Source organism: Corapipo altera, unplaced genomic scaffold, assembly GCF_003945725.1.
Source record: "Corapipo altera isolate COAL_440 unplaced genomic scaffold, ASM394572v1 66, whole genome shotgun sequence".
Taxonomy (NCBI): domain Eukaryota; kingdom Metazoa; phylum Chordata; class Aves; order Passeriformes; family Pipridae; genus Corapipo; species Corapipo altera.
In genome coordinates this window covers 5344117-5358122 of record NW_020884924.1, presented here as the reverse complement: position 1 = coordinate 5358122, position 14006 = coordinate 5344117, and positions in this window count along the sequence as shown.

The following is a 14006-nucleotide window of genomic DNA, read 5'->3' as shown; positions in this document are numbered from 1 at the left end:
ACAGAGAATGGGCCCATGTTGTTCAACATCTTTCCCGTAGATGTTGATGTATTGTTGACACTTATCTGTACAGGCCTCTGTTATCTCTGATAAGTTTTAATTGAAGAGAGAAACTGCTGATTTTCTCTCAGTTCCTGAGAGGAACCTCTAAATTTCTGAATCTATTCACAATGGCATGAGAAGAAGTGATTTAGCAGAAAAACATAGAGCCTGTCAGAAAGGTGTTTTGCTCAACTGTTTCTGACAGGAAATAGAAATTACAGTAGGAAATCCCCTGGCATAAGGGTCAGCCCAGTCCCGTGAGCCTGATTCTGGAGCTTGACCTTCCCAGCAGCAGTCTTTTACCTCCTGGCCATTCCACTAGCTCTTCTGAACAGGACACAAGCAGAAGTGAGAGCAGGGCTGGATTTGACCCCTTGTTCATAGTCAAGCACATACCAACGTACAAGCTATCATTGCTGCGTCACTCATGTTTTTTGGTTTACATCATCAAGTCCTACTTTTGGGGTGCAAATGCATCATACAGTCTCTTCCACAGACTAATCAATCTCTATTTAAAAGTAGTTAGAACTTCCTGCTCTCTTTTTTCTGTCTTTCATTAGAAGGTTGTTTGTGAATAAAATTGCATTGCCAGGCATAATATGCAGGCTAAGTGTATTCGTTACCTGTCTTTATCGTCTGGTTGTTTGGCTTGAATAGTTCTTTACCCTATCTCATCCTCACATTGTTTCATATATTCATAAAAACAGCTCTGCCAACCTTTTTTTCCCCTTTCTTCTTTTCTAGGCTGAATAAGGCAATCTTGGTGTCCTCTTGCAGGTCTTGTACTTTCTCTGATAATTTTGGTAGATGCTATCTGAATGACTTTCTTGTATATCATTGGTACCTGGCTTTTTAACCCGTGCTAAACTTCCCTCAGAATTCGCCAGCCTCAGATCCTGTTGCTGATCACATTAAATCTGGTGACGTTCAGAGGCTGCTTAAAAATAGTTAAAGGCTGTACAGAAAGCTGGCTGTGTGTTGAGTGCTGCAGGTTAATCCCTGTGAATTCAGAAAGTTATTCTGTCTTTTCATCCTAAAGTCAACGAACATAAATTACAAATCGTAACCCCAGCATCATTGGTACTGATGGCTAATTATGAAAATAGGTGATAAAACAGACCAACACAAATGCCTTAATTTCTTTCAACTAAAAAGAAAAAAAAAGCTATTAAAAAGCTGTTAAAGATTTTTTAAATGTGTCAAGTACAGAGACACTGTTTATAAAGAACTTCCAATATTTATATGGGTTATAAGGTGCCATTTGTTGGCTGATATAGAAAATGTCCTTGTGGAAATGGAAAGCCTGTATGGTAGTCAGTAAAATAGCCTCTGGGCTCTTCAAACATATACCAGGAGTCTGTACACATGGTGATTCTGTCCATGTAATGCTGGAACCACTGGCAGTGCTGGAACCACTGGCAGTGTCACCTCAAGATTAGATTAAAAATCTCAAAGTCTTTGTACATCTTTTTGACATCTTGTAGATAATATAACAGGGCTCTGCTCATTTTCTCCTCCTATATGAGCATTTTCTGTCACAGCAATAGACAGGGATAAACTCAATAATATATCAAGATTAAGGTTAGATATTAGTGTTGACTGATGCAGACCTTTAAGTCTGCATAAGCTGTAGCTGAGAATTGCAAGTGAAGCAGCTATTTAGACTCTGAAAATGCTTACCTGTACATATTTGTTCTTCTCACCCAATAGGAATCATTTAAAATGAACTGGGAGATGGAATTAATGAGAAGAATACGACTATAACTAAAGAACGAACACAATTACTTGAGAAAACACAGATGACTCCCATTCAGGATGGAGGAAAAGATACTGAATAATAACTGGAGTGTTTCCTTTGAAGGTTGTTTGTTTTCACATTGCTGGGCCAGCTGTCCAAGCAATCTTCCTACAGTTGCCTCCTGGCTGGGCACATAAACCTATTGGTGTAGTTCATGCTGTTCTTAGGGCTTTTTTTCCTCATTGACAAGAATGGGGTAGCCTACCAACCTTTATTGTTCTTGTCAGCCCAGGAATACTGACTGTGGCATTACAGATATCCTCAAAAAACACAATTTCAGGGTCCCTGAGATGTGTTTTCTACTCTGGTAGTTTTCACCCTTGGGCAAGTTATGATGTATGATGCTGATGTGTTGGGCATAACTGTTACCTCAGCATATAGCTGGCAATTCTGCGTAATATTTAAGATCCTCTCTCATCTTCCCTGTCAGATCAAGTCTTTTCTCCTAACATCTTGGCAATTAGCATTTTTTATCAACCATGAGCCAGTGGTGGAAGAAACTGATTGCAGAGGTATGAGTGTGCTTCACTGCCTGTACTGGTGATTGTCAACTGGTGCTGTGAGGCGAGTTGCTGTACTCTGACATGTTCATAGAACAACTGACTATAGGGGAAAGCTTGACTTTTGATTGGTTTTCTTTTGTACCATTTACATTGGCTTTTAACCTGGTTTTCTCTTATTGATATGCTGTAGCAGCAGTAAAGCCAGGATGAAAAAAATACATTAAAGAGACCCATTCTGTCAGGCAGGGTATGCAGTGTTGTCACAGTTTCTGTCCCAGCTTCATGAAGCTCATTGTCAGCTGGGTGAAATGAAAAGCCTCTCTTCTCAGAAGGAGCATACCTCCTCAGACACTGCTGTGAAGAGGGCAGGGCAGACATCCGCTGTTTTGCTGGAATGTCAGGAGTGACTGTCCTGGATCTGAACAAAAGTCCGTGTGGGTCAGTGTCCCCAGCTCTGACAGTGGCCAGTGGCAGACTCTTAGGAAAAGATTGTAAAAAGCAGGGCAAACTGTGAGGGGTACTTCCTTCCAAAATCTTCCCTGCAGCCAGCCGTAGGAATTTCTCACATTGAAGCTTGTATTGGCCTCTTTTAAGTTTTCTAAGTGATTGAGATAGCCCAATTTTAAACACAGCAAGAACTGTCATAGATTCCACTACTAAATTATAGAGGAGGTTTAAACCAGAGTCTCCTGTGTTCTCTCTCTCCTTCTGCTCTGCAGCAGTTACATGCATTGTCTGTAGGGGTTCCCCTAGTCTCAGGTTCTGACTTCTGTCTAGCAGGCAAAAATACCGAGCGTGTCTAACACACAAGGTATGCTGACACTTTTCAACAATAACCACATGTCAGATGCTTTCCTTAAGAGACTGCGGGAAGTAGAAGTGAAGCTGAGGAGAAGGAAAGCCCACAGCAAAGATTAGTGGAAACCTTTTTCTGCAGCTCTGAATTTCCTCTTTGGTGCCTCTTCTCTTTATGACTTTAGTTGCTATGTCCCTTTTATAGATGGGTGCTGATGGAACTGGTGCAATAAAAGATGGAAGAAGTAACCAGAGATTACTTGGCTGTTTATCTTCACTAGTATCTCCCCTTCAGTAAAAGGAGGTGCTTTAAAAGGGTCATCTCTTAAGTGTGTCCTCTGTGATTAAAGCAACCCAGCTATTGGTCACCGCAGCTGCTAATTTGTAAATAGCATCAGCATCTGCATTAAGCTACACTCTTCACATGATGGATGTAAATCTGAATAGCACCTGCTTTGATGCGTTTAATCAGCTGCAGTCATTTAGCACAGCAACTTAATTGTTGTTACATGAGTGAGTCAGATCATCACAGGCTAACACCTAATAGCTGACTGATTGCTACACAAAGCTATGTGCTCTGACTGGGACTTTTATGTCCAGCTGTTGCTAAAATGAAATCAAAGAGAGTGATCCTGGCTAATGCTGTCTTACATTTCCTCTTTTTCTTCACTGTATTCAATACACTTCTTTCCACACACTGCTTTTTTTCGATCAGGCTCTGTCACATGATAAATCTACTGAAAGTCTTGCATTAATCATGCCCTTGTGAACTACCCAGCAATATATTTCTTCTGTCAGTCAACCTCCAATTTGAAATGATAAATCCTACTTGCTTGTGACTGCATTATCACTGGTTCCATTCTTACTGGTGCTAGTAGGAGAATCAGTGAATTTACACTGGTTCATTTGTAGTTTCACAGCACACATATCTACCTCTTGCCAATTCTTGAAAATCAGAAGTTTAAAAGAAGCATAGGCAATGTTTTCCAAGAGATAATTTAGAAAAACCTGCTTTTGGCTGTAGCTTTGTAGCAGTGGCCTGCCCTCAGAATCACTCAGCTGAAGCTCACCCTTACAGTATGATGCCACTACCATAATATTCTCATTAAAGAATCCCAGACTGGATATGGTTTTGTTTTGTTTTTTGTTTTTTGTTTTTTTTTTTTTTTTTTAAGAAACTATCCTGAATTGATTGAATTAAATCAGGGAAATTACACACCAGCTGTGTTGCACGTGCAGGGATTTTAGTTGTTAGCTCACTGTTTTTCTCTATAAAGAATAAGGGGAAATCCTAGCCTTTAAGTAAAGAAGGAATATGATAAGGCAAAGAGAAAAACAAAACACTGATTTGTATGTGGATTAAGGAGATAATTTAGGCTTTCAGAAAGCTTGATGCATGGTACCAGATTAAAAAAAAACAACCTACACTTCTGTCTCCATGACTGTGCCCATTGATGTTACTGATTATCCAAGAGATTGCAATTCTTTTAATACATTCCTTTTATGTTATTCAAAGCACTTTTGCATGGAATAATTTCACTCTTTTCCTGATGTACTGTCAAATGATTACCTTGTTGCTTATGTGGATTTTCCCTACAACGACGAAGAAGGAAAAAGAATTTTAAAGGTAAGTGTAATTACAAAACCAATAAATGTTGCCAGAGGAATCTGGGATGGGGGTAGTGCTCTTATCATCTCGTTAATAGACTGAAGACACTAAGTCTCTTTACTGTTCCTTTATGAATCCATCTTCTTTTCTCTCCATCTCATTTACCTATATTTTCCTATATAAGTAACTGATCCGTACTTTGTGGAAGAGGAAGTTCCCACTGAGGCAGTGAAGGAATACCCAGAACTTCTTTTGGGGAGTAGTACTGAGATACTGGATAATGTCAAACTTTTTGGAGGCAATGATCTTAGACACAGAAAGGCCTTTTAGACACCTAGTGATTTATATTTATAATGACCAAAGCTCAAAACCTCCTAGGGGTCAGCTAGCAGTGCAGCTGTGGGAAAAGAAATGCAATTTTTGTTTGTTGGCTTTGAGCTCAGTCATTTAGTGGTAGATTACAAACTGCTAATGGGTTTTGCTCCTATTGAGATGAGCTGGAGAGGAGTACTATATGGAAGTCTACATGGTAGCACTGACTTTCACTAGAAAAACACAGATTTAAGAAATGAGCGATGACACTGGATGAGGGCTCACATTCTCCTAGTCCTGTCTACTTCTCTAAGCTGGAAATGTAAAGTGTAGTAATACCAACACAGGACTGTTAATCTGTAGTTGGTTTGTAGAGAGCATTTCACTGAATAGCAGTAGTATTCCTCTTGTAAAAGCTGGACACACATCACTACCTCTCCTAATATGTTTATGACCTGTCGTAATTGATTTCCCTTCCTCCACCCCTACCTTCAAATTCTGGTCCTTGTCTAAGGTTGTGTGTTTTGTTACCTCTGAGCATTGAAGCTTCTTGTGCTGTAGGGCTTCTTGTCTTCTTGTGTTTTGCATGTTTTCACTGAGTGCCAGGAGCTCTCAGGACTTGCTCTGTCTGACCCTTGTCCTCATCACAGGGCATGATCCTGATTCCCTACCCCCAGGGCCGAGTGTCAGTGCAGTCTCGGCCTACCCTTGAGAAGGTATATAGGGCTGTCCTGGTGTCCCCTCAGCTGCCTTGCTCCTCGCTGGGACTGTGGGACTTACCCTGACCTCAGGGAGCTGCTGGCCCACGTGAGTGCCCTGACGCTGAGCTTTGTGTGGCCTTTGTTTTCCAGTTTTATTTTGAGTAGTATCTTGTTATTTCTATTGTGTTCATAGTGTGAGGCCATTGCTCACATTTCCTAAGGTCAGCTTTGAATTCTTGTGTTTTCTCAGCTTCTCCAGAAATTTGTTTTCCTGTGCTCAGACTTGAGGCACAACTATTACATGAAAAGTGCTCCTGTTCTTTGCATTAAAGTGTGCACAAAGCTTTTGGTTTCCCTGACTCTTGCTTTATAGCATCTCTGCCAAGCCTTTATCTGGTGTGCAGGTGTCTTCCAGCTCCTGTAATTACATTTCATAATCTCCCATACCTGAAATAGCTAAAAGCTCTTTAAAATGTCAAATGATCAGAGTCAAGAATGGAGCTTGTCAGAGACAAGCTATCTTCTGACTGCCTTCCTGTTTGCTGGCACCCATTTCTTGCTGATATATAGCGAGTCAGCTTAAATCCTTGGCAGTAGTCTATCTTTCTTTCCATTTCCCATGAATTTTGTCTCTGGCTGGGGCTTGAATAATTCTGTTCTGTAAAGGTGCATTCTGAGCTTGCTTTACCCACAGAACAACGTATTATTCAGGAATAGCTCATGGCCAAGAAGGCCAGCAACTGCCTGGGCCATCTAGGGGGTGAACTCATCATCCCAGCCTGATGAGTGGCTGGCCAGACACCTCCTTCCTTGGACTGCCTCTTCCCAGAGCACTCAGAGCACATATGGTTCCTCACCATCCCATTGCTTCTGCTTAACAAGGAGAGGTGGTTATCAGGACAGTCAGAGGATCTGCTAAGAGCAGCAGGCTTTTTTGTCTGGTATTTACACTTGTATAAGGGTTACTTCTGTATTGTTCCCACAATTAACTTCTCTTTCTCTTGCTTGAAAGTGAATAGTCCCCTTACAGTTCTTAGTCCCAGGGCCTCAGTTCTCTAAGTAATGTCAATTTTATACGAGTGCAGTTTCTTTGCCCATTTTACATGTGAGTTACCGAGGTAAGAGGATGATCTGAACCTAGACCTTCTTCCCACAAGGTTCTCTGTGCCTCTGAGGGAGTAATATTTGGGTCACTCTGAGTATGAAGCCCTCCCTTCTTCCTCTGATAAAAGAAACAGGCAGATTGAGCTCTACAAGATCAAACGAGAGAGATAACAACCACTATCAATCATTTTTCTTTTCTCAGAAATAACAATTCATCTCACCTGTCTAGGACTTTCTAAAGACAGAAAGGTTTTGAGAAAGAGACCCAGCTTCTGACCAAATTGCAAGACAAAATATGAAGGTTGTTGGTAAATGTCTCAAAACTTGGTTTCTTCCTCAGGAGCGATCTACTGGCAGTTTCTGTGTGCTGTGGTGGTTTTTAGACATCTTTGCAATATTCTGACAGGGAGTTTTTTCTTTGAGAAATTACTGCCCTTTGCAAAGCAAGACTTTAAGAGGGTCTGTGCCCTGCTAGTTTAAGCCAGCACTGCCCTCTTCTGGAAATGACATTAGGCCTTTTCAGTAGAAATGATGTTTTTCCCAAGTATGAGCTTCATCCAGGGCCTGGCACGGAGTCAGCAACATAATATTTCAACTTGCATATATAATGTAAAGCATGTGAGTAGTTCTTCTGCTTAGGTGCTTAAGGACATCAACATATCAAACTGAAACCATTAATATTCTGACATCATAACTTCAGTGGAAACACTTGTGTATGAAATCACATGTATTTATACCTCGCTGAACTGGCTATGAATTTAAATTTTGGGAGCAGCTCCTTATTTGACCCCTCACTAGACTTTGATAATGTGCAATGCTGAACATCTGTTCAGCTGCCTTACAACCACACAACCTCTAATCTAGTATCTGTTAATGTTTCATAACCTTTACTTCTTTCTGGCAAGGTCACTTTCACAAAAAGGAACAGGCACTCATAGTTGCTGAAGAAGGCAGCTATGAATCTCAGCTGCCTTGTCAGGAAGAAACCTGGACAGTCACAATGTCTATGACTGTTTCTTGTGGGCTGGATGCATGTGGTAAGCATCTGTTGTGTCCTGGACTCTCAGCTTTGGCCATGAGGGGCTGGATGTGCCTGGGATGTGCACATGGACCCGAGAGCTAGCAAAATTACCATGAGTTGCACTGCTGAAGCCACAGATGATACTTTGTGTAGGTGGTCCTTGTAAAGGCCTTGTATTTTAAGCTACCTATTGATTTGCATGTCATTTTTGAGAGCAGTTTGTTCTTATGGGTTGTGATGTGCTCAACTTGTTGCAAAGGCTGCGAAGTAGAGCTAGATTAATGTTATCACACCAAACCCATATTTCATTTAAAATATTTTATGTGGTGCATTTGCAGCCTGGAGAAATTTGTACCTACCTGACAGTATTGAGTTTTCTGAGAAGTATGATCTGGGGGATGAAAAAGGAACCCCTAAACCTCATTCAAGTACAACAAAAGGTACAGTGTTGTATCACTCTCTAGTAATGTCAGCCAAGAATTAGTGCTTTTCAAGAGTCAATGACAATGATTTACAATATCCTTGCAACACCTAATGTACGTAATAATGAGAGCAACTTACACCAAGTCATTCAGTACCTTGTTTATAATTGAAGATGTCCAATGTCTAATTGCATCAGACAACATGGTTGTTTTGTTATGATAGTCTACCAGGATTACAAAACAAATAAGAACTAAACTTTGTTGAAGTCCAGTACAGTTTGAAATAGATGTTTTACATCCTTTCTTTCTGTGAACTTTTTTAAAATTTAGATATTCCAAGGAAGGGAAATAAAAATAAAAGGAAACAAGAAGAGTGGGCTGATTATTTTAGATATTGTTATGCTACTGGCATAGGGAAACATTGCATACAAGACTTTGTTCTGTAAGTTTTACTTTCTGATTTGTAACACTTGGGTATTCTGAGGAATCATGTAAAAGGTTGAAGGTGGATATTTATCCAAACCAAACCAAGGCTCCAAGTTCTGAATATTTCAGTCACTTTCACTAATTGTCGGTATTTTCAGCAAGACCTTGGTATACTCTGATCTTTTCCTTTCAAGTTGTCCACACTTTTAAGAGAGAAGAGTCTTTCATAATACGTTTTGGAAACGTTCAGCACTAAGTGATTGTCTTTCTGGTTTTCCTACAGACAACAAACTTTTATTTGTCTTTTCATTATCTATTGTGTGAAATGACACATACGAGGCTTCTCTCATTCACTGACAGAAATCTCTACTGCCAGTGTAAATTAGAAGTAACTCAGTCAAAAGCTATGAAGCTCAATTGGTGTGAAACTGCTCTGAAGAACTCATTCAAGGGCAATTGGAGTTAATGGGAATGTTCCCATTGACTTTCATGTGCTTTGAAGTATGTCATATGTAATGCAAAATAAGTAATGGAATTGTGGGCTGATGGTGGTGGTGAGGAGAAATGTTCAGAGATTAATTTTGGCATAGGGAAAAAAGTGATCCTTAGTCTTCCTATAGAGTTAAAAGGGAAAAGGTTGTTTCTCTTCTTGACTGTTCTTCCTTGTCACAGCTCTTTGACTCAATAATTTCCATTCACTTCTGCACCAGTCCTGCCTGTCTGATGCTTTCAAAACTCCACTGAATCAGTAATTTCCCCCAGTTATAATTAGTGTTGATTAGTTGAATTATGTTTTAATGGTTTTGTTGGCAATACTTTAATTGAAACTACTGAAAATCCCATGTAAATAGTACCCAAGTAGGCTTTACATAGGATTAGTCATACTGGATATAACCAGGTACCCATTTCTTATATTAGGGTTAACAATATTTTAAGTAGAATTTTTAGTATTAAGGAATTTGTAAAAGCTATGAACATACACAAGGATTCAAGAACAATACTCTTGAGCACATAGTCTTCAGGCAGAGCCTTGTTGTTGTAGCACCGGCAAGAGCAACAGATTTTGAAAGAAAATATTAGCTTTCAGGATTGGAAATATCTTTTTTAAAATGTTTCCTTAACAGTAAGTGGTCTAGAAAGTATCTACAACAAGTTTCATCAACAAAATGGCTGCTGAACTCTGAGCTAAGGAAGATTTCTTGAAAAAAAGAGTAAGTTGATACTTCACAGAGCCTGAACTTTACACACTAGCTCTGTTCTGTCTTCGCAGATTTTTGTTGTTATTTGTTGTAAGTTCATTTTTCTGAATAGTGTTCATTTCTCCTGCAGTACCATGTTGGAAGATGAAAGTTTTTTGGCTACTCTATGTAACATTATAGTACAGACAAAAGCTGTGCAGATTTTTAAAATTATGTTTGGCCTTCATTATGTGAAGATTTCATAGTGTTTCATAGAGATTTTATAACATTTCTGTGGTTATGACAAGCAGTCAATTACTATGGAAATTATAGACTGCTTGAACGTTTGAAGTGAGAAATTATAGATAATTTCTGGTATGCTGGTCCAGTTTCTATGGTAATCTGAATAAGTGTGAATTAATTGCCTGTTGTTGTCATGGTTCTTTATGGTAATTCCAGACTTCAAATATTTGAAATGTACCAGGTTACACGTCTTTGCTACCTGTTAACATACCTCTTAGGACATTCTAAAGATTATAGTAATCTCATTTCTCCCATTTTTTACTATCTGAGGATGTTAACATGAAGAGGTGGAGATAATCTTCTTAAGAAAATCCCTCTAGCCACACTGGCTTTACTTTGCAGCCCAAGAAGAAGTCTGTTAAGAAAAATTTCCTATGACCACTTTAGATTCTGGTTGGAACCCATGATCTTTCTTGTGCAGCCATGATTGGCAGGCCATTATTTTTTACTTACCTGCTGTTGATAACAGATGGAACTGCGGCCAAGTTAAAAAATTTCTTGAGCAAAGTAATGATCAAGTCAGCACAACAGCAACATTCAGATCCTTCTAAACAGGGATTTTGGGGGAAAAAAGTAAATAAAAAAGAGAAGAAAATGCTGAAAAAATGAGAACACTGAAAAATAACACACACACAAAAAATCATTCTCCCACTAGTATTAACATCATTCTGCTGGATGATGACAAAAAGTCACTGCACCCTGAATGGAGTGGTACAGCAGTGAAAAACTGCAGTTGTCTTTCTTAGGGGGCAATCAGTATGTTCAAGATTAAAAGTCACAAGAAGTGTAAGGTATCATCAACAGGGGAAACTTATACTCCATTTTGTGTTGGGTAATGTAGTGGACAGGTATTTGCTATTGTGTAAATTACAAGAGCATTCAGACTTCTATCCAACATGTTTTTATCTCCAAGCCCTGTAAGCTTCAAAACAGACACAAGCTCTGCTTATTTGTTATTCAGTTGAAATTATATGAAAAGCTTGGCTATCTAAGCATCTATCTTTCCCACCATGATAGGTAGATAATTATGGATGGGTCTGTCACATTAGTCATCATTAGTTACACATAACCCCTAAATTAATTAACGCTATTCAGATTGCAAAGTCCAAGTGTTCAGGAAATGCCAGTTGAGTTTATAAATGACAGAACTAAGGTATTTGCCTGTACAGGCTTAACTCAATCCCCTTGTGCATGGGCTTTGTGATCCAGCCTTTGATTACATGATCACATAGTGTTTTTCCCACATTCGGTGCCAGGGTGGCCAGTACTGTCTTTATAAGCCAGCTAATTGATATTTCGCACTCATACTTTCTTAGTGGGTGGTGCCAGGATTATTTATGATATTCCAGTCAGACACTGTAGATGTGTTAAAGTTGCTATTATCTACAAAGAGACTGAGGACACTGATCACCAGACCATTTTAAGAAAAATTACATTTAAGGGAGAAAGAAGAAATTAATGAAAGTTGGCAAATTCCCTATAGTAGTCCTGCCACATGTCCATTGTTTTGAGAAATGAAGAGCAAGGGGAAATTTAAAAATGTAAAACAAAGAAAAAAACATTTTAGCGTTTTGGAAATACTGGAACGAATTAGTTCAACATTTCAATACAAGACTGTGTATCTCTTCTGTTTGAGAGCAGTGTATCTTTAGATGCTGTTTTAAAAGCAAACAAGAAACAGAGAAAAACACTAAAATGGTTAAATAACACAAATAATTGCACGAGGAATTGTCTTAGATTGAACAAAATGGCAAGTGAAATGTGTTGATGCTTGTGATTGGAAAATATCTGTTTTGATTGGATCTGGAACAGTTTTTTGTTGTATTCCTTGTTTGAGCTGGTGCATTAAAAACCAATTATTTTTGCAGTAAAATATGAGAGTAACTGATAGTAGTAGCTTCTCCATTAATCAAAATGAAATTGTGAAGTGATCTTGTCACTGGGCATAGGTACTTATTGATGGGAAACAGCTAATCTCAGGGTGGAAAAGCATTACAACTTTGCTAACCAAGTGTAAAAAGATCCAAAGATTAAATTCAGTAAGTTTTATCTTGAATTAAAAGATGATTGAATGTCAGTGAGCCTTAGAAACTATTAAAAACTGCCATAAGATGTGGTGAACTCACTATTCTTCATGACTTTTCAGAGTTAATCTGTCAGGTTTTGGTTTTTTGGTTTTTTTTTTTTTTTGTTTGTTTGTTTGGTGTGTGTGTGGGGGTTTTTTTTTTTTTTGTTTTTTTTTTTAATTTATTTTTTTAACATGAATTAAAGTTATTTCTGAGGAGAAAACTATAATTATCAAGCTAGTCTATGTATTTGGGAAGAGTGCTGGAGTGGCCAGAAGCAGAGGTTCCATCTGGTTTAGCAGTTTGCAGATCTCTCATATCTCACCTTTTCTTCTTGGGTCTTGAGAACAACATGTTGCCTGCATTATCTTCAACGTAATCCTAATATTTGCAGCTCTCCTGCAGCTTGCTCTCTTTGAGATTGGTTTGAATCATAGTTGATGTTTCAGGATAGCAACTGTTTGTTTGCGTTGGTCAGGAAGGACTTCTGTTTTTTCAGTGTACAGCCAGCGAACTCTCTTTTACTTTTTCCCTTTCCTCTGGAACCTGGTGGAAGATTGGATGGGTTGACACAGAGAATGCTTTTCCTAAGATGTCTGGCTTCTGTGTCTTGCTTGCTTACTTGGGGTCATATTGATCACTGTGTTTTGAGCAAGACACAATTTCTCTGTGTCAGGTGGCATGAGAACTTGGGAGTTTTAATCTTTCCCCACATGTGCTTAGTCTGACAGTAGTACTCTCTTGTCTTGAACTCTGTGAAACTCAGCTGTGAATAACACTACAGTAAGATGCAGAAAATACCCTTTGCTAGAGGGTTTCAGAGATGTTTGCTAAAAACAGGGCTCAATAAACTTGCTCTTGTGTGAAAGCATGAAGGCTTCAGTGAACGCAGACTTTTTCATAGCCTCCCTTTCTTCCTTCTTGCTATTTCTCCTCAGATCTGCCTCAAAGGGAGGCAATGAATGCTTGATCCAATATGGCAAATCAAGTAACTGAGCCCTTGGAGTGATTTGTCAACTGAAGGTGAGAGAGTCTCCAGGCATCCCGTGAGAAAACTTTAGTGTTTGGAGAAGGGCTTTTTGTATTCTCAGATCACAGACATGCAGAACACTGCAGCCTGATTTATTTCCTTGAGTGACCAATGTTACCAGACCTCCCTTGTGTCACTGTATGTCCTTGTCTCTTTATGATGCTTTGTTCAAAAAGGTATCAAGAATTTAATATTATTGTATTTTGAAATTCTTTAATCAAAGAAAGCAAGGGAGGGCAGGGCTGCAAAAGGCTGGTGAAGTTCAGAGGAAAAGGCCAGAAGGAGATGGCTCACCTAGTTTCACCTGGTGTTTTACTCCCAGAGACCAGTTGATAGAAGATTAATGCAATCAACCTTTTCCATACCATTACTGAAGACCTTCCATGCGGTGAAAGTCCAGTTGCTACCCTGTAAACAGATTCCAGGGAGGCATCTTCTCTGCTGGGTGAATTCAGAAGGGCTATAATTCTGGTAAGGAAAGATCACAAAAGGGAAGTGTGCTAAAGGCCACAGCCACCCCTGGGATTCCCTCCTGCTGTGTGCTCCTGACATCCATGTATCATCTGGGAGTGTCTATGAGGCCACCAAGTACCAACCACATCTGCCAGATGTGGTGAAACTATGTAAAAAGTAATTATTACACCCGCCTTTCCTCAGCAAAAGAATTGTCCTGGCCTTGGCTGCTCCTTTTGTTAT